Here is a 25,442-nt window from a genome sequence, read left to right as displayed (position 1 = left end):
AGTGATTACTGAACTGTTTTAATTTACCTTATTGGTATAAAAAATATAATTTCTCTTGCATTTATGTTGGGCCCAGAATCTAACTCTAAACAATTTAATGTGGGAGAAACGAAAATAATTCCTTTCAGGACTGAGTTCTAAAACCTCCTGAATGATTTTTTTCCTAGCTTATTTGCCTGCTGTATGTATGAGTGAAAGGCTGAGGAAGAAATGGTTCTACGCCCCCCAGTGTGGTGGTCTCGCGCCGCTGTGTCTGTGGGTGAGCTGAAATGTAGCCGCTACACTGGAGGAACTTAATTCTTAGCTTAACTTAATTTAAACTTCAAGGCCTACGTAGGGTTTATAGCTGTAGTAGCGGAGAGGATAGCCCTAACATTTCGTGGTGTGAGAATTTAGAAGAAACTAAGATCCTGAAACATCACATGGAATGTTTTCCATTGAACATTATAGTAATCAGCCTGTGTTATAAGAAAGAAATTTGAAATTTTTTGACACAATGAGATATTTTGATTATATCTCATAAGAATCAGAGTTAATCAACATGACTAATATAACAGGAATATCCTGTTTATATTTGTAATCTCTGCATTTAGTGTGGTACTGCCCCATGTTTTGGTGAATAAATAAATATTTATTTTATATTCATGTACTCTGTAGATATTGAAAGAAATTTTGTTAAAGTATGTATATATGACCTAAACAGCAACTTTAATTGTTACCATATATAAATAATATATATGTATGTATATGTATTTGTGTATATGCATATGTATATATATTTATTTCAAAGAATATTCAAAGAATATTTATGTAAAAATAACATGGCCTAATGTTTTTAAAATTCTGAATGTGGAGCTTTAGTGGTGAAGTTGAACTGGTTAAGAGATTTTTATGACTCTTCAGGAAGGCACCTCAGTGCAAAAGAACTAAACTAAAATCATTGTTTGGTGATCTTTCTCTTACCATTTCAAATGTTCCTTCCATGATGCTTGTCAGTGACTCATATAAATGCCTTGTGATGTTACAAGACTTTGGTGTTTTTATTAATGAAATTTAAGGCATGTGACAATTTTCTGAGATAATTGGAGCCCATGAAGATGTGACTTTATCTGTTGAAAGAGTGTCTCTCAGTAGCACACTGGTCTCTTCCTATGAATGATGTATTCAGGAACACAATGAAACATAGCTAAGTAGACACTCTTTGTCTTGATATTAGATATCCTACACATGTGATGGATGTGAGGGTAGTGCAGAGGGTGATGGGTATTCCCAGGGACTTTTTTCACACTGACACTCCTCTATTATCTTCCCTCTGACAATACCTCTTGGAGGCAGTGCATTTCTACTATTTAATGATTGCATTTACTTGGTAATTAGAACTCTGGGTACACTCACTGTCATGATCCAGAATGCATTGCTCTGGAAAGAATTTGTAGCACATATATAGAAAGAGATTATAGAAATAATAGAAACTCTTCTATAACTGCTTACTATACTTTTTCCAGTAAAATTCTGGCCTATTTTGGAGGTTTTTTCCTGGGATATAACCTGATAAATAATTAGTGAAGCAGAAATATACTGCCTAATGCCTATAATGCCCAATGCTTAATTCATTCCTGTCAGTAGAATTTGTCTTCTATTGAATAGGTCAGTGCCATAGAAGTGTTTTTCTTTGAGTCACTAACATAGTGTCATAAATTAATAATAAGGCTTTATTTATATACATATATTTTAAGGTTTTTAAACATTGCTTCTTATCTATTTTATTTTTGGACAATATTGCTTTTGAATTTGGCATATGAATTTCAATTTTGATACATTTTCTCTTCTCATTTGTAAATTAGATAAACATAATGATATATATTTTTATCCATAAGTCGGACAAGTAGAATAGGGCGCATAGCCAAAGATGCTGCCCAATAACAACAGGTATGTATAGGAACTGGATTATGTGCAGAAAACTGGTAGGTAGGAAGAGGGGGCACATTTCCCTCTATCAGGAGGAAAAGGAAAGATGGGCCCCAAAGCCAATAGCTGGTAGAATTGGTGGAAGGTTTATGAGAGGAAGCCCCAGAATCTGATCGCCATGTGCAAACTGCTCTGCTAGAGGTGGCAAAACATGCAGAATGAAATATTATATAATATTGGCCCTAAAGCATTCAAATATTTTGGGGAAGTTTAAGTTATTCGGGTAGCAGTACCCGCCCTTAGTGTGCAAGAGGAGCCCCGAAGCAGCCGTTCCGACGGCTGCAGCCTCCAGGCTTCTCCCGCCAGTGCCAAGGAGAAGACATGCTTTTCTGGGACTGAGTGCTTATGTCCACACTGAAGCACAATTAATGTCCCGTCAATGTATTGCCAGCTCAAATCGCACATTTTTATACGTTGAATGGATCAGAGCTAAAGAATTTGCCTCCTCTCATGCCAGACTGTATTATGGTCAGGAGACTTTCCCTTAGAAAATAAGTAAGGCTTAAGCCTGTTATCACTGAGTTTATTGAAAGGAATAAGCCATAGCTTCAGGCAAAAGTCTATACAAATCAGTTTGATAAACCTAATTACCACTTTTTATAACACCTTTGGGCCACTTTGAAATGGAGTTCAAGCACCATACAGTGAATAGCTGACTTTCCCAAAACGCACTGAGACATTGATTTAATGGAACTTTTTCCAAACAAAGAGCAGTTGCCATTTTCTCTCACTCTCCTAAAATATAAGGAAGAGCAGAACTCAAGCATGTCCTGGCAGTCCTTCATTTCAGCTCTTCAAGCCTCAAATCTCTCACATGAGCATCGTCAGTGTTGTAAGCTAGAAGGTTTAGGAGTTTTACGTTATACTTTCTTTTTAGCTCAACCTCATTAAATTGCCAGGTATGTAAGTACAGAGAGTGCCTGATTTGCAAGAATATTCCAATTGTTCTCACACTAATGCATTGCTGCATAAACTATTTTCTGGTTTATTTTACCAACTGTTCCAATCCCTAAGTGTGCTGTTACCACTCACTGCCTACCCTTCATTATCTGCATTAATTTTAAATTAGTTTTGGTAAAGCTGAACTGTATTTATACTTTTGTGTGTAATTCTGGCACACTGAAACTTCTTAGCACTGTTTTTTTTTTTAATTTTTTAATGTTTATTTATTATTGAGACAGAGAGAAACAGAGCACAAGTGGGGAAGGGGCAGAGAGAGAAAAGGAGACACAGACTCCGAAGCAGGCTCCATGCTCCAAGCTGTCCACACAGAGCCTGTCGCAGGGCTTGAACCCACAAACTGTGAGATCATGATGTGCGCTGAAGTTGGACGCTTAACCAACAGAGCCACCCAAGTGCCCCACTTAGCACTGTTCTTATAGCTTATCACAGTATCATTCCAGTTTTCAAATGCGTATCCATCCCACTGTTGTTGAGTCAGTCTTTAACCAAACCTAACTATTCATTTATTTTTACTCAGAATTTGTTGATTTGTATTTTAAGATTGAATGTTAGCTTTATTAAAGTATAATGTCCATTTAGAAAACTTTATAAATCATAATATGTAGCTCAAAAATTTTCATAATCTGAATGCATTTATTTAATTAGGATCCAGAACAAGAACCCTAGGAGCACCCCAGAAGCCTCCCTTGTGATGCTTTCTTTCATGAACCAGGATCCAAACAGCTAAAAGTCTGTTTTGAATTTTGTACTGAAATCATATTGAATATACTTTTCTATATCTATTTTCCCTAAACCTTATGTTTATGGGATTCATTCATGTTGTTGCTTATACTTTTTTCTTTATTCTGTCAGTTTTGAATTCTGTTTTTATTATTGTTCAAAATACACAGTGTTAAGAAAGCTATTTCCCAACTTGAACTTCATTTTCTGCCAACCTTACTCATGGCATTACTGAACATTTCTCAAGTCTTAGTTCAAAGGCTTCTTCTTCCACAATGCAGTATTTGTCGCTTTTTTTTTCTTCACTTCTGTTCTAGCCAAAAGACAGTCCTTGATATTCTAAATAAGCCTAAAATATGTATGGCATTTCTAATATTGTACTCTGTATATTCTGCTCAAATAAGACGCTGTTTCAGATATTAGAAAAAATACTGAACCAAGGCCTTTTGCCTTACATTGCAGTTAATGATTCTATCATTATTTGTATTGCATGTTTTCCCACTTACTGGACTCTAGGCATAGGATTCAAAAAAAATGGCATCATTGGGGCACCTGGGTAGCTCAGGGTTCAAGCCCCGCATCAGGCTCTGTGCTGACAGCTAGCTCAGAGCCTGGAGCCTGTCTTCAGATTCTGTGTCTTCCTCTCTCTCTGACCCACCCCTGCTCATGCTGTCTCTCTCTCTCTCAAAAATGAAACATTAAAAAACAATTTAATAAATGGCATCATTAAAATCAGGGCATACCTTACACTACACTAAAGAATATGGACAAATTGTAATGCTAACCTTATCCTATATACTGTTAAATTCCATATAAATGAATCTCAGTCTAGACAACATTTCCTTGTGGACTTTCTTCTAGCTATTCTTTCCCATTATTGGACACACCAAATGGCCTTTGTAAGTATTTTGATTATTCATCCAGATAGAATGGACTCCTTCTAAATTTGGTTCAGGTATCATGACTAATGGTGCTATACACCACACAACAAAATATAAAGGTTTTTAACACTCACATAATTGAATTTTTTGGAGGGAACAAGGTTCCTAGCAGGTCAGAAAATTGCTTGAGAGAGAAGGGAAAGGAGAGTGGCTTTGGGGCTATGTGGTAATCAGGATATCAGACTAGGATGCTGATCCCTGCACACCTGCTGGGAGTGCAGATGTGAACTTACTCCCCTTATCAGAGTAGGGGTCACCCAGATTTTCTCAGGTGGCCTGACTGAGGACAGAGGTGGAAATAAACAAGTATTGGGGCTTGAAATCTATGATCAAATATCAAAAATGGAGTCAGATTCTTTTTCAGTAAACTTCTTGATTTTATATAAGATTCAAATAATAATTCAGAATATAATTTGTAGATATGGTGGGCAGTTAATATATTCAGGCTTTTATTTTCATGAGTTAATACAGACAGGTCCTTTGTTCTTACCAAAGACAGAAGAATGGAGTGTTTTGGTTTGTTTGTTTGAGTAATTCTTTTGTTTGCACCAGGTTCTGATTAAAAAAAAAAATGGAGAAACAAATGATTGTAAAAGTTCCGTATTTACTCCTTCCTATTGCTGAACTCAGTGATAGTTTTATTGTTGTTGTTGATGGTGGTGGAATTGTTCATTTTTTATTTTGTTTGTTTTTGAGTCAGTGGTGTCAGGTAAATGTTTAACAACCACATTCTCCTCCAAAAAAAATCATAAATTGAACTTGGTTTGTATCATGAGCTTATTTACATGGTGTAATATTGTTACCAAGGTCTATTTCAAGCAACCACAAGATCACACCACTCTTTGAAGTCTTTAGGGATTAATGTCATGAGATACGACATAGCTGACAAATATTTTCTGAGATTTTGAGTTTAAGCAGTGTTTATCTTCAGCGTCTACATGCCTCAGGCTAAGTCAGAGCTGAGAGACAACTATTGTTCTCCCTTGGAGGGTCTCGGAAACTACTGCAGGCCACAGCTGTGCTGTGCGGTGCTGAACAGCATTCTTCTCGGGCAGAAGCCACATGGAAAGCCATCAGGAGGATAGTGAAGCAGAAAAACACGATCTGGCTTCCTCCTGAATACCAGAGGATTCCCAGGAATACCTGCTGATTCCCAGAAATGCCCGGGATGGGCAGGCAGGTATTTTCAGGGCCTGCACAAGCAGAGAGAGGCTAAGACACTATATTTATGGTATCAATTTAAAGCCAGAGCTTGTTGAGGAGATATGTTAACAGGAAAAGCTATTGGCATTAGGATGGATTAAAAACAACTGGAAAACAACTATGAAATGCAGATAAAAATTAAACTTTAGAGAATATGAATATAATCCTAATTACAATGAATAATTCATGTTCATCAATCAAGACTAATATTCATAATGCACAATGAGGATTATTAATTCTTTAAGTGTGAAAGTTTCATCTGTTGATTTAAACTTGGTATAATATTTTTAATTTTCATAATTCATTCTGTTTGTAGTGTGCCCATTTGCTCATGGAATAACATAATCACTCATCATTTAAATAATGAAAGACAGCCAACCATTATCAGTTGCAGTATATTTCTCTTTTTTATCCTATATACTATGTCAATTAGGCTCTGGGCAATGAAAAAATTAACACACAGCAACTGAAAGTTAATAGGCATATTTTGTTTTACGTAACAAGATATCTGTTGGGAGGCCTTGCATATCCAGTGTAAGCTCCCTGAACTGACTTCTTGTATCTTCCGGTACCACTGTTCTTTAAGACTTTAAAACTTCAAAGTTGCAATCTGGCCACTACACTTTTTGGTGTTGAAAGAGTGAGAGAAGTACAACAACAAAGGAAGATTTCTTCTTCTCTTTTCTCTCCTCTTTTCTCTACTTTTGTAAATTTTTTAATGGTTATTTATTTTTGAGGGTGGGAGAGGCAGAGAGAGGGAAACACAGAATCCGACGCCGGCTCCTGGCTCTGAGCGGTCAGTGCAGCTCAAGGGTCTCATACTCATGAACCATGAGGTCATGACCTGAGCTGAAGTTGAATGCTTAATCAATTGAGCCACCTAGGTGCCCCCTTTCTCTTCTCTTTTCATGTTTTCCTCCCTTCCTTGCCCTGGCCGTCCCTTCCCTTCCTCTCTCCTCCTCCTTTTCCTTCCCTTAACTTCCCTTCCCTTCCCTCCCCTCCTCCTGTCCCTTCCCTTCCCTTCCTCCACCTTTTCCTTACCTCTGTTCCTCCTTCTCTCCCTTGCCTCCTTCTTCCATCCTTCTTTATTCCTTTATTTCTGTGGGAAGGGAAAACCATCAACCCAATGTTTGCCATCTCACTAGCCAAAAACTGTGAACACAAAAAACTTTTAGGTTCAAAGGGACTGGGTGTTGGGTTTTTGCTTTCCAGCCCCTATAGTAGAGTAACACAAAGAGAAGGAAGTTGAAATAGGATTGGGGAAGTCAGTTTGCAATACCTATAGATATGGATCTTAGATCAGCCTTAGTTATATGCCTTCTTAGCCAACTCCTCCTATGTTAAGAGTACACAGACAGGGATAAAGTAAATAAAAACACTGAAACTTCAGAACTGATCTGGTGAGGACATTGTTGCTGTCATCACAGAGCATCAAATGCTATCTGTCACTCTACTTTCACTTTGAGGGTTAGCTAGAGGTTGACAATTGGTGCAGTGCTGTCACTGCTGCACAAGAAGCACTGTTTTAATACAAGACAGGAATTCCATGGTGGAATAATTGGTAAGCAGGAAAAATATTGGGGAGCCTTACAAGCCTGGCAAATGCCTACTACTAAGCCCTTTGAAACTCTTGTGAAGGTCATGCACCTTCTCTAACAAAATATGTACATGTTCTCGTTCTCAATTTGTTTGTTGTTATTAAGTATGAAAATCCAGAGCTCAGTGTTGGAATCTCAGAGCAGTAGATGTATAAAGAGCGCACTCTGAAATATGCTTTGCTTAAACATTTAGTGGAGTTGGAGTAAATAGTTTGAAGTCAACTCTGGAGAAAATACACTTTGTTCTCGTCCTGAGAGCCTTGAAGTTCTCGGGAGTCTTCTTCTTTTCTGAAATGATTTCTCAAGTCAGTTTAACTCTTTTCTTGCCATTGTGATACTATAATCCCTCTATCCTTTATACAGAACTCTTCTGTGGGCTCTCTTCATGCATTTACCCTCCCATGGCCCCAATATTTAAGTGATGTTCCTAAAAAAATTGACCCATGTGACCTTTTTCTTTTTTCACTCTTCATAAGAAAAAGAAGTGGAGAAGAGGCAAAGGTGAAATACTGCAATGCTAATAGCAGAGACCAAGGAGAGGGAGTTCATGAAACTTTTCAAATCTATTCATCAGTGTGTACACCTGGGACGAGAATTAATCACAGGGACATAACGGTATTAATATTTAGACATATTATATGATCCAGTATTTCATGATAGAAAATAATATGCATAATATACATGGAAGTTCTGAAGCATACTAAGATAATTTATACTCATGAGGTACAACTCCACTTAAGAATTGGAATATAGTTATGAGTGTACATGCATCTGTGTTCTCCTCCCTTTCCCATTCCCCCAACCTTTGTTAAATGCAGTTGCTTATCAACTATTACTTTTCTATTAGAGTTTAATTCTAAAAACATTTATTCATAAACATTTTTTATTATGCTTATTTTTCAGCCTTTTACAAACAGCATCTTGTTTTATGTACTCATCCATTACTGGCCTTTCTTACAAAGTATTGCATTTTTAAATATTACTAATGTTTTAGGTAACTTGTATATTTATCTTCCCTGATATTTAATAATCTATAGTATGACTATCTGTTCTATTAACTTAGCTATCCATTCTCTGGGTAATAAAGATTTGTTTCCACATATTCCTGTTGTAAGCAACACTGCATTATACATTCTTGTACATGCCCCTGTACTTATACAACGATTTCTGGAAAATTTATTCATGAGTATGGAAGGCCTGGTGCTTAGGGTTTATGTGTTTTCATTTTTATAAGATAATACAAAGATATTTTCCAAATTGTTTTTATCAGTTAGACACTCCCACTAGACAAATATTTATTTACTTATCTATGCCAACATTTGGTAATGACAAATTTCTCAATGTTTACAAATATAGAGAGGAAAAAAAGCTATATCAATGTTTTCAAAATTTACATTTTTTCCTAATACTAATAAGATTTAACATACTACAATTCTTGTTTCCCTCTCTGTAGTTTTATATCTTCAGGCCACATTTTCCTGGGGTGTTTGTTTTTCTTTTAGTGACATACATTACTTGCCCATCTGGGCTATTATTTTTTCAGAGCTATGCATTTCAAATATTTTCACTGAAATACTGCTCTATCTTTACACTATCAACAGAAATTACCAGTTTCAGGACAATCAAAATGGTTAATTTTTACCTTCTTTATTTATTCATCTTGTGTACTTTTGCAGAAGTTTTCTTTATAAAATTGAGATCATAAAGTTGTTCTGGAATTTCTTCAGTTTTATCTTACTTTATTTTTAATTCTTTAACATTTGTTTATTTTTTGAGAGACAGAGAGAGACAGAGCATGAGCAGGGCAGGGGCAGAAAGAGGGACTCACAGGTTCCGAATCAGGCTCCAGGCCTTCAGCTGTCAGCACAGAGCCTGACGCGGCTCAAGCTTTCAAACGGGAAGATCACGTTCTGAACTGAGGTCAGATGCTTAACCGACTGAGACACCTAGGCCCTCGCTTCACTTTAGGTTTGAATTTAAGTTAATCTAGAATTGAATTTTGTGAATACAGTAAGAACCTTATTTCACTTTCATATAATAGTGTGGTTCCTGTCTTAATGGAAACTTAGGCAATTGTTCCAGGAAAATTATTTGAAAGATTTACAATATCATCATTGTAATGTAGCAGTGTTCTCTCTGCCCATCTCTTTATAGAGTTTCTACAATGCTCCATATTTTATTTTATTTTTTATTAGAGAGAGAGAATGAGAGAGAGAGGCACAGGGAGAAAGAAAATCTTACGCAGGTTCCACCCAGCTTCACACAGAAATCATGCCCTGAGCCAAAATCAAGAGTCAGATGCTCAACAACTGAACTACCACATGCCTCAGTACTCCATATTTTAACTGGTGAATCTATAAGACAGCACCACAGTGTTACATACAATAGTTTTGTATTAAATAATGATGTCTGGTAAGGTTAGACATGCCAACATATTCTTTTTCAAACTACTTTTAGATATTGACTTTTTCCTTTAAATTTTATACTTATTTTCTGGAAAAGTATTGCAAAGGTATTTGTAATTGACCTATGGATTTATTTGAAAGGAAATGATATATTTACAATATTGAATTGTGCCTGGCAAAACATTTGGTTAACTTTCGTTGATCGTATCATGGAAGTCAGAAATACATACCTTCCACACTGTAATGTTAGTGTTAATGTTAGGTTAAATTAAGAAAGCTTGTATGTTTTCCTTTATTTCCCCCCTTTAAACAAAACATTGCAAAAGAAAATTAAACAGGCTAGACAGATGCGGGTTGCAAGTCGTAAGGAATGGAACAAATGCTCTGCTACAGCTTCTTGAGGCTTATAGTCCACTTTGATGGAGAATGTGGAGGCACAAAGTTCAGGAAGTGTGACCCTGAAGTGTTAGTCTTCTGAAAAGATAAATATTTGACCCAAACTTCTTCTAGGACACATCTTCTTTCATGAGTTTCTGCCTGTGATGGAAGCCTGCATAGAGTAAGCCGGCATATAAAAGGGTACAAGGTCCTTTCCATGCTGCTTGTTTCATAAAGCACAAATGAGCCGAGGGATGAGCACAAAACGCAGACCGCTAAACTTAAGGTAAAACCCTCAGGCTTAACAACAAGATTTGTAGTTGTAGGCACCATCTATAGTTGCTTGTACATTGGGTGACTAAAAACAAACAAATAGACTTTTATTTTTATTTTTGTTTTTAGGATATGTCTTTCCAAGAATTGTATTGTAAAAACACCAAAAGTAATGCCTGGCCTGCAAAACTTAAAATTGTTCAACCACTAGAAAAAAGTAGGAAGTAGGCCAAAAGTGCTGTGTATCACCCAACTGACAGCTTCTGTGAGGATTCAGTTTTTCCAGTAACTCTGGAAAATTTTTGTGTTATCTTTGAAATATTGCTTTTCCTCCAAACATCTTTATTTCCTTTTCTAAGGACAATGATTAGCTAATTTTACCTCTTTTCAGTCTGTCTTCCATGTCCTATAATATCCCTTTTGATATTTAAATCTCGCCATGCTTCATTTTAGTCAGTCATATCAAACTTAACTTACAGCTACTTAGTATGTGTCTAATCTGCTAGGAGTTTTTGGTTTTAGAGACAATTTTTTTTTTATTTGTGGGCATATCTGTGTAAAATACTATCTGTTTACATTCCATTATATAATATTTTGTTCCTCGCTCATTTTTTGTGAATTCTTCTTTTATTTCATATGTATTTCCTACCTAATAATATTCTAATTCTTACCTAAAAATTTTAGTATCTTAAATACTTTGGGACTGTACCTAAGGCTTGCCTTTTTTCACCTTAATTTTCCCGAAACAGTAATGAAATGGCTATTTGCTTTTAGGGCTATTCTGCCATTTGTTTTTGCTTTACTGCCTTAGTGTTTTTATTTTTATTTTGGAATACTGCTTTTCATTGTATTTTTTTAACCAAATATAATTCTATCTTGGAGGTCAGTTATAGAAGCTCTTGATATATTAAGCTCTGTTACAATTTATGTAGCATATACTTTCATTTTAGTAGTATGACTTTTCAGAGTACCCAGTTCACCTTACTGCCACCAACAGTGAATTGTTTTCTGCATAGTCATATTATAAACCACATAAATTCATTTCATCTAAATTATTACTGTAATTAACTTTAATACAAGGAACAATCTACTGCATGCCATGAACTCTGTTCAATACTGTCTCGGTATTCTTAATGATTCAAGTTCTCATGGGGTGGCAAATATGAAATCAATTAGTAAAGTACAATATGAAATAACAAGATGAATACCATACAGTGTTAAAATGGTGATGGCTATGATATTTTCTGTCAATTGCAACCAAAAGCTCCGAATGATATATGTTTAAAGAAGGCATGGTGGAAGTATGTTTAAGAATTTTATGTTACAAACAGAGGGTAACTGGAGGGGTTGTGGGAGGGGGCATGGGCTAAATGGGTAAGGGGCTTAAGGGATCTACTTCTGAAATTATTGTTGCACCATATGCTAACTAATTTGTATATAAATTTTTAAAAAATAAATAAGAAAAGAATTTTATATTGTCTTTAGGTTCAAGGAAGGCTTCACAGGAGCAGGGCAGATCAAAGAAAAGTTGAGAAAATGAATATAATTTAAAGTCATGCGGGGTAAAGTGGACATATAGGTTTCAGAGAAGAGAGAAATTATATGTTGACAATTTCTATTGAGGATTTGGTAAAGAATTTGGGTTTTCCTAAATGCCTGTAATGTTATATAATAATGGGATGCAAAAGGGGAGTTAATAAGTCAATAAAGAGTGATTTGAGATATCCTCAAAAGCAGATGATGAACTTGCAAGTAGCAGAATTGGAATGAAGATGAGAGAACAGAGTATTAATAGTTGATTAACTGTTGAAAATGGATGGCATCTAGGATGGTTTCTGCTTTGGACAGATGAATAAAAGAGAGTGTCATTAATCAATGTTAGAAATACAAGAGAAGTAGAAGGAGATTCTTGAAGTTGTTTCATTTTGGATTGAGTTAGAAATGATGTTGAGTGTTTAGTTAAGTATATAGAAATACAATTTGTCATTAAGTGAGGTAAAATGAGATGTGGATTCCTGACTTTAAGTTTGTGCCTGGACTCTCTTTGGAGAGTGTATAAAACACAAAGAAGGAAGGAGGCAGAGTCTTCAGCAAGCCAGTACTTACAGGATAGACAGACAGTAGAAGAGTTGCCTACAGAGGAAATTGCAATGATGAGATTCTTTGTCCTATCCTTAGTTCATTCTTTGTTTTGTATTTGTATAATCCTAAAATGACTTGACTGATTTCAGATACAAAGATAGTAGCCAAGATATGAATCTTTTCTCAATTTGCCAAATTGTTTACATATTTCTATAGAATTGGTATTTTGAAGATGATTTATCATATTATTTTAAGAAGTTGTTTTATTTTACTGAGAAATTAGCCAAGTAGTCTTTCTAACATTAAAGCAACGCTTATACTGTGCCTCTGGATTTTGAAGATAAAATAATTTCTTAATGTTCTCAGTTCGGTCTGTCATCCTGCTTATCATTACTATCCACTCATCATAAGGGTGCTCACATTGAAATGCCTTATATTGGTGAATACTATTGTGTTTGTAATGCTTGGATTTGAAAAAAAAATTCTGTTGTATTTTTTTTCTCTTCCTTTTATAACATGGTTTAAACATAGTAATTTTCTTTGTTTCCCAATTCTAGAATCACGTAATTTGTTGTCTCTTAGCAACAGACTAGAGAGGCTACCAGATGCATTTATTTTATGTGGCTTGATTTCTGAGGAAAAATACACATACTATATATCATTCAAGGAGTGCCTAAAAGCACTTTCTCTAGTCAACATGACTGTTTCAAAGGCTACATAAAAAGGTTTAATACATTTTTGCCTAGCTTATTTTTTAAGAGATTCCAAAATATTTAATCATACTTGTTTTAAAAATGGATTGAAGGTTGAAACCACTCTCTCCACAAAAATTTCAAAATAAATTTGTAATAAAAAGAATGATTAAGAGAGACTTAATTTAACTAGAGTGCTGGCTGAAGGCCTAATTTAAGACAAACATTGAATAACGTACCTTTAAAAGGAAGAGCCCCTGATCAATAAGTTCACCTCTAGGAAACTATGAGAATACTTGCAAATCCAATGACTTTCCTGATCCGTTCTGGGTAAAATTTTAATTCACGGTAAGTTGAAAATTTACTAATTAGAATCTCCAAAGGTAAAACTATAAACTGTGACTCTGATTTGGAAATAGCAGCTCATTTTCCCCCAAGATCAGGACTGCTTTAGTTAGGAAGATGTAATGAGAAAAGAACAGGAACTGGTGTTATTAGTGTCCTGTAGTCACCAACATATTGGCACACGTTTAATGACTTAAAACTACACAAATTTATTCTTTTATTGTCTTGAGGACTGACTCCTCTGGGGCTAAAACGAAAGTGTCTGCAGAGCTGATTCCTTCTGAAGGTTCTGAAGGGCGCCCTACAGTGGCCCTAAGGCTTTCTGTACTCCTCGGGTTGGGTCCTTTACTCCACCTTCAATCTGTAGCTCTCCAGTCTCTGTACCTGTCATTACATGGTTTTCTTTGCTGATTCTGACTCTTCCTGGGTTCCTCTTATAAGGGCCCTCACGATTACATTGGACCTATCCAGATAATCCAGAATGATCTCCCCTTTAGTTCAGTACATTCTGCAAAATCAGGTTCCAAGAATTAAGGCACAGACATATTTGGAGGGCCATTATTCAGGCTACCACAGATGATTTTTTTTCCCTTTTATTGCTTGCTTGGAATTTCTCTTCTCTTCTCAAGGAATTTTTCTTCACAAAATTCTCCCTTTTTTGTTTGTATTTTCCTTTTTATAGTTTGATACCATGGAGGGGTCCTAGACTTGAGAAACTAGCCTTTTTAATCTTTGAAAAAACTGCATATGACTACATAGCACTACATTTTGAGTTTTCACATATGTTTTATTTAAGGGCCTAATTTAAACTTTACATTTGTTACAGGTGAAAACTTGGTGAAAGAACATTTCAGATACAGAGAACAACATATTCCAAAACTCTATGGCATGTATAAGTTTGACAGTTTTGAGGAAGATAAAAGAATTTGGGAGGGCTAGAATTAGTGTTGCCAGATAAAATACAGGACACTCATTCGAAACTGATTTTTAAGTAAAAAAATAAACACTCTGTCTCTCTCTCTTTCCTCGATTTTTGCTAGAACTATATCCCAACTAATACATAGCACATAAACTTAGAAAAGAGGTTTTTTTTTAATCTAAAATTTAAATTTAACTGCCTGTTTTCTCTTTTTCTTCCTTTTTTGTTTGTTTTGTTTTGTTGTTTTTTGTTTTTGTTACATCTGGCAACTCTGGACTAGCACACAGGGAATAAAAGTATTTGTAGTTGATGAATTTAGAGAAGTCAGAGTTGTAGTATCATGCAGGGACTACAGACCAACTTAAAATGTTTGCATATTTTCTACATGCAGTTTAAAGCCATTGGAGTGTTTTAAGTATTTGAATGATAGATATAATCTTATTTATATTCCCAGATAATTACTCTGGTGTCATTGTGGAAGATAGAGCATGAAAAGGCATATGTGAAAGCAAGGAGGCAGGATAAGTAGCTGTTAAACCATTGTTGGTGAGAGATAGTGGTAACTTGAATTTGGGAAATAGTGAAAGTGGAGCGAAGTGTCATTCACTTGGGGTACATGTGCTTCAACTCAGTTGGGAGCCTAGTAGTTGTGGATGGAAAGATAACTTAATAAGGTAAATGCTAACAGGATAATTGGAGAAAGCTTCCCAAACCTCCAACACGAGTATGTTATGTGGTAGACAGGAACTTCTATTAAAAGTGACCCTGGGGAAGTGATTAAATTTCTCTCTGGTAAGAAATAACAGTATGAAAGAAATAAACTTTCTATATCTGTGTAATTTCTTGCTATATAAAGGAATTACAAGTTTTTTAGTGTGCTTCTCCAGGAAGATTCTATTTTTCCACCTATTATAAAGGTGACTTAATATCCATTGTATTTTACTAGTTCATAAGCAGATTTCTAGAAATTAACTAGTTAAACTGTAACACCATTTTAGAATAGAAATTCAGTGTTTGCCTACATTTTATTAGATTTTCTTTCATTAACTAGATTTTATCAGCAAATATCAGCCATTGTATTCTTTCTTCAGCTATGTTTCTCTCTAAATAACATAAAGTTCTAAGTATGAACTTCACAAAACTTAATGTTCAGTAAATAATTACATTTCATAAATAGGATAACGTATTCTTGACTATGATAAATATTTGAAAAAAATCATTAGTAGGACACAAACTGAGCACACAAGAGAGTTACATTGTCACTCTATTAAAGAGTATGAATTATTTTTAAAAATTATATTATTCACTTTGTAATTAATATCATTTTGAAAAAAGGCACAAAAATTAGGTAATGGGATAATTTTGCAGATGCCACAAAACAAAAGAAGAATTTAAAAAAAAACTAATGTTTAGGATATTTGTCTGTTTCCTCAGAATTTTAATTCAAATATTTGCCTTTATTTCCTCAAGGAATTGAGGTTATCTAGAAGTAGTAAATGTGGTAATATGTTTTGTTAAATAATTATTCAACAAAAACATATATTTCAAACATATGGAATTATTTCCTTAAGAGTAATTCTCAGTGGGACTTACCTAGTTAACATGAGTATGTGGAAAGCCCATGACTGTCCTCCAGAGGAATGGTGACATTTTAAACCACTCCCAGCAGTGTGTCAAAGTATCTGTTCCATCGGCATTATCTTTTTTCAATTAAACCATGTTACCAAAAAAAATGATATTTGTGGATTCAACAATAAGATAATAACTTGATAGCTTTTCATAATGCATTTCTTTGAGAATACCTGAAATATTTTTAAGAATTATAATTCCTAATGTTTAATGAGATATTTATTTAAAAATGCATTATTTTCTTTAGTCTACAATATTATTGTGAGGAGAGATCTTATTATTATCATCACTTATGAATTCTATGAGTTCTTAATTTAGAAAATGACATATGTTCTACATAATAAATGATGGTATAGCACGTGTCAAGAATATTTTACGGAGTTTCCTATTTGTGCTTCAATAAACTTTTAAACTTTTTTTTTTAAGTTCTGAGAACAAGGGAGAGAGAAAGCATACACACATTTGCACAAGTAGAGGAGGGGCATTGTGAGGGCTGGAGAGAGAGAGAATTCCAAGCTGGTTCCACACTCTCCTTGCAGAGCCTGGTGGGACTCTAACTCAGGAACCAAACGATCGTTATGTAAGGGGAAGTTGAAGGCTTAACTGACTGAACCATCCAGGTGCCCGGCTTTCGATTTGAACAAAAGTACTTTTGGTTGACTTGTCTTGACCTATACATTTCAGTTGTTTGTGGTCACATTGTTCAGTTTTCTTTTCATCAAAGCATCCATAATTTTTATGGTTTAAAAATATTTCTCTAACTGAAAATTACATTAACAAAAACCTTGCCTGATGACTTGATTTTTAATATTAACTCACAATTCAGAAGACTTATGAGATTTATATCTCCTTTTACATAGGACATATTTATATGAAATTTTATTTTTAAGTAATTTACGTTACCACATATGTCGTGTTCAGACTAATATTAAAGGTATATTTTATTGCTAATATTGTTTTTTATTTTATTTTCATATAAAAAGATTAAAATACATCAGATTCCCTTATATACTGCTTGCTTGCTTACATCTCATTGTCACCTCTTCAATTAATAAGTTATTAAAATCTATTGTCTGAAATTTAGAAAAAGTATAGCACCCTTATTTTTTGTTTTGTTTTGTATGTAATGTAACCCAGAATTTTCTTGGGATTTATCTGATCATTCAGCTGAGAAAGGTTTGTGCTGCCACATACATCAAATTTTTGGGGGGCTTCATGAAGTTTTAACTATGTCTCTGTGACAAAAATGTCTGCTTTCTTCCCTATCTCATCCTATTTTGACATCTGTCAGTTACATCAAATGTCCAAATTAGTTTTGCTTGAAACTATGGTCTGTAAAATGTTTGACCCATTTGCTAATAATCTACTTTATATTCTCTCAGGCTGCATCTAACTCTCCACAAAACAGTAACTATAAGTATTCTTTTAAAAACTTTTTAAATGTTTTATTTATTTTTGAGAGAGAGAAAGACAGCATGAGCAGGGGAGGGTCAGAGAGAGTGGAAGACACAGAATCCGAAGACAGGCTCCAGGCTCTGAGCTAGCTGTCAGCACAGAACCTGATGCGGGGCTCGAACCCACGAACCGTGAGATCATGACTTGAGCCGAAGCCGGATGCTTAACCGACTGAGCCACCCAGGCGCCTCTAATTATTCTTATTTTACAGATGACAAAACTGAGACTTAGAAAAATTGAGAAATAAATACTAGTACTTGAATCTATATTCATATCTTTATGGCATATAAATTTGACTACCTGCTCACTAGACCCTGTGCATTCCATTATATCAAGTGCAGTTAGTCTAAAAAGGGCCATCAAACTGCTGACTATCCGATATAGAAGAAATTGCTATCCATGCTTACCAAACCTTAAGATTTTCAAAATATCTTAACATTATGATTTTAAAATGTTCCTTCAGCCTCCTTAGATTTATTTGTAATAAATTATATAATTATAAAAGAATTTCTCTGTGTTAAGATTCAACTGACATTATAGACTGTTGATTAGGAGGTGGATTTAGCCTTCTGAGATTTGTTAATGACATATCAACCAACAATTCCCACATGCCCAGCAATACTATCAATAAACAGAATGATTTATTAAGAACTAAGAATTCAACAGAAAATAAAGATCAATGCTATCTCTTTATGTAATCAACATTTATTTTATGTTGTTGGTTAAAATAAAGTACTAAGACATGCCTATCGATTTGAATACATATTACTTAAGTCTACTCTAGGTAATTAATGTCATTGATTTCTTGAACATAAAATATATTGCTAAATGAAAGTGTGCCTTTTTAAGGAAATATCACAAGTGCAGATAAAATATAAGGAGACTTTAAAAGTCTACTGATAACAGAAAGGCATATAGAGTTAATGGACTGTGGTCCCTACAATCCATCAATTGTCAGACTGCTGCTATCTAGTGATAAAATCAATGCAAGTGCTTTCAAATACACAGCACTGCTTCATTGAGAACTCTAACCTCAATATGTCATCACACAGGTATTTAAACATCAGGAAAGATATAGAAAAGCTTCAAATGGTTTTGAACTTGTAAAGCCTGACAAAAGATTTATATATTTTACAGATTTGTTTTCTTCTAGCTCAGTACACAATTTCAGAATATATCAATCCATCAACCATTCTTCTTCGAATGGTTGTGAATAAATTGTAGCCAGAAATTTTACTACATCTCACATCGACTAGTTAAATGAATGGCCTGACTTAAAAGAAGATACGGGAAATGTATAACTCCCAGAGTATAGAGATAAGCTTCCCATCCAGCATCTATTGTTAAGATATATGATTTTGAGTTTCAAAATTAAAGTCATCTTAAAACATTTCCCTTTAAATAATGTGATTTTCTGCATCAACACTTCCCAAAAGCAGTGATCTAAAAGTTATAGATGGGCTTAGAATGAATTTAAATTCAAATTTGATTCATATAGTGTGGAGAAATTTTAGTTCTAAAATAATCTACTTTGGTCCAGTGTGCTAGAAATAAGAATTATTGTATAAACTTCACACATGATTTTTAGCATAGAAAATGTAACTTCTATTGGAAGAAAATGTTGGTCCTCTGATAATTAAAATGGAAGGAGATTGATTTATTTCCATGCCCCTGGGGTTAAGATTTTATTCGATCAGAATTTATGGCTTGATCTAGGGAATTCTTTTGTAGTTTATTAAAAGTTGACTCAAAATCAAAAGAATGTAGATGCACAGAATATGTTGAGTAACACAACCCATGATTAAGAAAATGTCATCAGTTATTTTACAGAACTTTGTAATTTTTATGTGCTTTCACATGTTATCTTAATCATGTCAACAATATTAATTTATGCGCAGTTGGTGAATTTGAGAGCACTATAAAAGACTATACTGGCAAATTCAGTCCTTTTCCCTATTTATACAACTTAATCTCTTTATTTTTACAGTTAAATAAAGTGAATGAACATATAGTATAATTGCTATTTCATAGAGAAAACAGGACTAACTAGAAAATCGCTTGGGCCAAATGAACACAGCTAGATGTTAAGCAAAAGGATTCCACAGAGACTAATCTTGATTCTCAGTACCATTTTTATTATATTTTTTAAATCTCATTGTCTACTAAAAAATGCTAAATAGAAAGTTCTGACTCAGATGACACTTTTTTCTAGATGTGTAATAAACAGTACAGGTAATACATTTGCTCTTGGGAGTGTATCACTGTATACATATACATAAGTTCCTGTGAGATAATGTAATGGGGTTGGTGATTGTACAAGATGCTCACTTTAGACTATCAGAATTTGTAGAAGTAATCAGGAAGCGGAGTCAGGGTTTAAAACAACAATTTTAAAAATGGTAATATGTACTTTATAAGTATCTTCAAAAGCTTTATGTTTATAACATATTTACTATAAAGATAGATGTCAGACTGCTTTTTAATTAATTAATTAATTAATTTTTGAGTTTTTAATTAAATTCCAGGTAGTTGACATGCAGTGTAACATTCATCTCAGGTGTGTGATATAGCAATTAATACTTTCATACAACACCAGCTTCTCAGCCCGGCAAGTATCCTCCTTAAATCCCCGTCATCTGTTCAGCCCACCCACCCCCCACCTCCCCTCTGGTAACCATCAGTTTTTCTCTATAATTAAGATTCTGTTTCTTGATTTGGCCCCCACCCCATCTCCTTCCCCCCCTCTTCGTTCTTTTGTGTTGTTTCTTAAATTCCACATATGAGTGAGATCATATGTTATTTGTGTCTCTATGATTGATTTATTTTGCTTTTCATAATACTCTCTAGATCCAACCATGTCTTTGCAAATGGCAAGATTTCATTCTATTTTATGTCTGTTAAAATAAACTACTTCTTTTACAATCATTATCCAGTGGACATTTGGACTCTTTCTATCATTTGGCTATTGTAGGTAATGCTGCTATAAACATTGGGTTGTATGTATCCCTTTGAATTACTATTTTTGTATCCTTTGGGTAAATATTTAGTGGTGCAATTTCTGGTTCATAGGGTAGTTCTATTTAACTTTTTGATGAATCTCCATACTGTTTTCCAGAGTGGCTGTGCCAGTTTGAATTCCAAATAGTGCAAGAGTGTTCCCCTTTCTCTACATCCTTGCCAATGCCTGTTATTTCTAGTTTTGTTGATTTTAGCCATTCCGACGGGTGTGAGGTGATGTCTTACTGTAGTTTTGATTTGTATTTCCCTGATGATGAGTGATCGTGAGTATCTTTACATGCGTCTCTTACCCATCTGTTGTCTTCTATGGAAAAATACCTAGTCTTCTGCCAATTCTCCCATTGGATTATTTGTTTTTTGGGTATTGAGTTGGATATGTTATTTATGTATTTTGGATATGAACCCTTTATCTGATATGTCAACTGCAAATGTCTTCTCCCATTCTGTAGGTTGCAATTTTAGGTTTGTGGATTATTTTCTTCACTGGGCAGAAAGTTTTTATTTTTATAAAGCCCCAAGAGTTTATTTGTACTTTTGTTTCCCTTGCCTCAGGAGATGTGTCGAGTAAGAAGTTGGTATGGCCTGTGTCAAAGAGGTTATTGCCTGTATTCTCCTCTAGGATTTTTTTATGGTTTCAGTTCTAAAATTTAGGTCTTAATACATATTGAATTTATTTTTGTGTTTGGTGTAAAAAAATGGCTCAGTTTCATGCTTTAGTAGGTTGCTGTCCAGTTTTCCCAACATCATTTGTTGAAGAAACTTTTTTCCTTGCAATAGTCCATACTGCTTTGTCAAACTCTAATTAACCATATAATTGTGGGTTCATTTCTGGGCTTTCTGTCCTGTTCTAGTGAACCTATATCACTAGAACAGTGCCAGTACCAGACTGTCCCTTTTTTTTTTTTTATTTTTAATTTTAGAGAGAGAACAAGAGAGAGTGAGTTAGTGGGGGAAAAGAGCAAAGGAGAGAGAAAGAGAATCTCAGGCAGGTTTCATGATCAGCACACAGCTCCTTGCGGGGCTCAATCCCACAACCCTGGGATCATGACTTGAGCCATAATCAAGAGTCAGACACATGCTGTTGAGCCACACAGGTGCCCCAGTACCATATTGTCACATATGGTATATCATGTATCATATCATATCATGTATCATACATTTTCAGTATCTAGAAAGTTTATAATACTTTTTACTTAATATGATGTATTTTTCTTTAAAAAGTTTATTTTCCCCCAAAGTTCAAATTTATATCAGAAAATGTTTGATACATTTTATAACTACCTCAAAATGTTATCAAAGCATTGTTTGATTGTTATTGCACTTCCTTTTCAATATAAATAAAATTAACACAGTGATTTTTAGCATTTTTCCTATTTCAAAAGTCTAAATAAAATGCCCTCATGTAAGTTTGTTTTGGAATAAAATCTGCAGGAAAATTTTAATAAACATTTTTGGATAAGTTATCTTGCTTTATTTAATTTCAGATTTAAATTATTTAATTTTTCTGGCAATAATTATAATATAAATGTGAGTGAGATTATATTTAAAGCTCGCAAATTTTACACTGACTCTTAAGACATCAGCCCAGGGACACCTGGGTGTCTCAGATGGTTGATTGTCTGGCTCTTGATTTCTGCTCAGGTCATGAACTCACAGTTGTGGGATCAAGCCTGTCTCAGACTCCATGCTTAAGATTCTTTCTCTAGGAGGTCCTGCGTGGCTCACTTGGTTAAGCATTAGACTTTGGCTCAGGGCATGATCTCGTGGCTCATGAGTTTGAGCCCCACATTGGGCTCTGTGCTGACAGCTCAGAGCCTGGAGCCTGCTTCAGATTCTGTGTCTTTCTCTCTGTCTGACCCTACCCAATTCATGCTCTGTTCTCAAAAATAAAACATTAAAAAATTTTGTTAGAAAGAAATTCTCTGTCTTTCTTTCCCTCCACCCCTCTCCTGTGCTCCTGCTCTCTCTTTCTCAAAAAAAAAGTAAATAAAAAATAAACACATAAATAAACCATCAGCCCAAAAGTAACCCATATCACTTCCACTAACAGTTCATTGACCATACAATTAATATTAGACTTCCAGTTTTCAGTCCAAATGTAGGATTTGGAAGTAGTCACTCCCATTCTCAGAATAAGAAAAAAGCTGAAAAAACAAACATTAACAACTCTCTCAGATAAATCAGATAATTAAGGCCACAGGGCAAACCATTGCCCTGAGAAATTGGAAAGAAAGGCATCAGATGCAAAGCTTATAATTTATCAGAAGCAGAAACAGCCACTAGAGTAAGCACTGGTAGTAATAAAGAACAGTTGAATAATTGCTAGACACTAGTGTTGACTAGCTTGACATATAAAAACTTCAGGGAAATCAGCCCTAAGGATCTCCTGCACTTTTGTAGTTTTCGCTCCAGGAGCCTTATCAGGTTCTCACTGGGAAAGTCTGAGAAAAATCCACCCCCCTCACCCCACAACAGGGATAAGGGAAAAGTATCATTTTGGAATATGTTCAGATAATTTTTCATTTAATAAAGGCATGCCCATAATGGAAATATTTTACCAGTGTGAAGGAAGGGAAATATCCATCCCCAGCCATCCGGGCCCCCACCCTTTCTGTCTTAGCTAAGGTGGAGGAAAAAAAAAAAAAGAAAGAGAGAAAGAAAAAGAAAAAGAAAAAGGCTGAGTAGCACTTGTAAAAATCACAGCTCAGGGGCATAGCCTTATCAGAAAATGACCTAACTTGATTTTACCACTAGAGAATATTTCTCTTGCCCCACATCTTAACTGCCACATCAACGGACTTATATATGCTACCTGGGAATTGAGGCTGAAAAGAATTGTAAGACTCAGACCCTATTCAAAAAGGAGTTTCAAGGAAAATCCAAGACAACAGAGGAGGCAAGAGCTGCAGAAGGAATTTTAGTTTCTGACATATGCAGCTAGAGCAGATATTAAACACAACATGAGTCCTAAGCAAATAAACATAAAACCAAATACCAAGAGCCTTTAGCCTTTAAACATAAAACCAAACACCAAGATTTACCACAGTTCCTAAAGTTAATACTATTGGTTTTCAAAATTTATCATAAGAATACAGTATAATGGGGCACCTGGGTGGCTCCGTAGGTTAAGCGTCTGACTTCAGCTCAGGTCATGATCTCATGGCTCGTAAGTTCAAGCCCTGTATTGGGCTCTGACAGCTCAGAGCCTGGAGCCTGCTTCAGATTCTGTGTCTCCCTCTCTTTCTGCCCCTCCCCCACTTGCACTCTGTCTCTCTCTCTCTCCAAAATAAATAAACATTAAGAAAAAAAGAATACAGTGTATCATTAGGAGTTATGCCAAGTATGTGTGTGTGTTTATTATTTACACCATTAAATTAATAAACCGTGTTGGACTTTGACTGGCTGCAGAGGACTACTCGGCAGTCTCTCCAGCCAGCACCTACATACTCCACTGGCTCCAAGGCCCTCAGTCTCCGCTCAGGTCACTGTAGACCATGCCAACGTGAGCAGCAAAGAAGGATCAGGAGGTTCAGGAAGGGCAAGTGTCAGGGCCGCCAAGTTTTCTGTCTGCCTCAGGCAAGGATTATCACTCCATTGAGTGAGCCAGTAAACAAGATTTGCATCTGGAGGCTGGAGATTGCCATTTCCTGGTCAAAATAACTTTTGGCGACTGTCTTGCTGCGCTAGACGTGAGTGGCCAAGGCACACAAAAGATCAAAACCATATTCAGTGTTAGTTCTCCATTCCCCAAGATGGGGCGCTTCTTTGATATGCATTCGACTCTGTAGCCTGCCTAGGTCAGCTTGCCTTGTCTTCCCCCGAAGACTATATAAAGAACAGTTCTTTGAATAAACGCGCTCTTTCGCCTGATCGGAGAACTGTGAGTTCTGTCTTTACTCTTTGCGTCTCCCTCTCCTGCCCCCTTTTTCTCTCCCTCCCTCAGGAGAAGGACCCGCGACCATTCTCAGCCCTGCCGGTAGGGGCGGACGAAACAGGTACCGCCGATCGCAGGGGACGAGCGACCCCAGCTATGGGGTTACGACCGGCAAGCATGACCGTTCTTCACATAACCAGAGAAGGAAAGGGAAGGATGTTAATTCATCTGCACCTGTTATATTGCCCTTCCAATCATTTCAGGAGGAGCTTGGTGCAAAACATGACAAATAGGAGAGACTTGTGAAACTTCATGAAGGTATAACTGTTAAAAGTAAAAGGACAGTTTTTCCTCTCCACAGGATTACAAGTGTTCCTGATATGGAAGAGATGTTGACTGACTCGGAAATTAAGTTGGATAGTATTAGACAAAAGGCAGTGCAAGGAACTCAGGAGCTCTCAGGAGAGGACATGCATCAACTCCAAAGAGCCGTTACTACAGGACTGAAGGAACGTGTGGATGTTATCTCTTTTAAACACCTCATCAGAAGGTGATCACTTATCAGTACGGATGAAATTAAATAAATGATATTTACAAAAGAAGAATATGGAAAAGAAAATAAGAATCCCTCCTCTAATGCACAGGATAAGCAGTTTGGAACTTGGAAACTAAAAATCACTCCTGTTGATTACTTTCAAGGAGTGGCTCATTTAACTGGAGAGTTAATGTAGATGTGTATTAACAGATGGGGAGATGGGGACATCGACACCCTCTTTTTAAGTGAACCAGTTTTTACATCAGGTTTATGATGGGTTTTCGTTTGTTGGCAATAGTGGACCTTATGCAGTTTTTAAGAAGTTGTATACCTTGAGACAAAGTCTGGCCAAAGTGGATAATACTTGGTTATGCTTTGAAAGTCAGGGGCTCAGAAATTCCAAAACATATGCTGAGAGATATATTTTCAATTAAAACAAAATGA

At 35.5% G+C, this 25,442-nt stretch overlaps 1 pseudogene; it reads left to right on the top strand.

Annotated features, from left to right (window-relative positions):
* Nucleotides 1-210: 210 nt before the first annotated feature.
* LOC115287146 lies at nt 211-25,442 on the top strand (annotated as a pseudogene).

Source organism: Suricata suricatta, chromosome 3 (assembly GCF_006229205.1).
Source record: "Suricata suricatta isolate VVHF042 chromosome 3, meerkat_22Aug2017_6uvM2_HiC, whole genome shotgun sequence".
In the NCBI taxonomy this organism is placed as follows: Eukaryota; Metazoa; Chordata; class Mammalia; order Carnivora; family Herpestidae; genus Suricata; species Suricata suricatta.
This window is presented reverse-complemented; position numbering and strand designations above follow the sequence as displayed.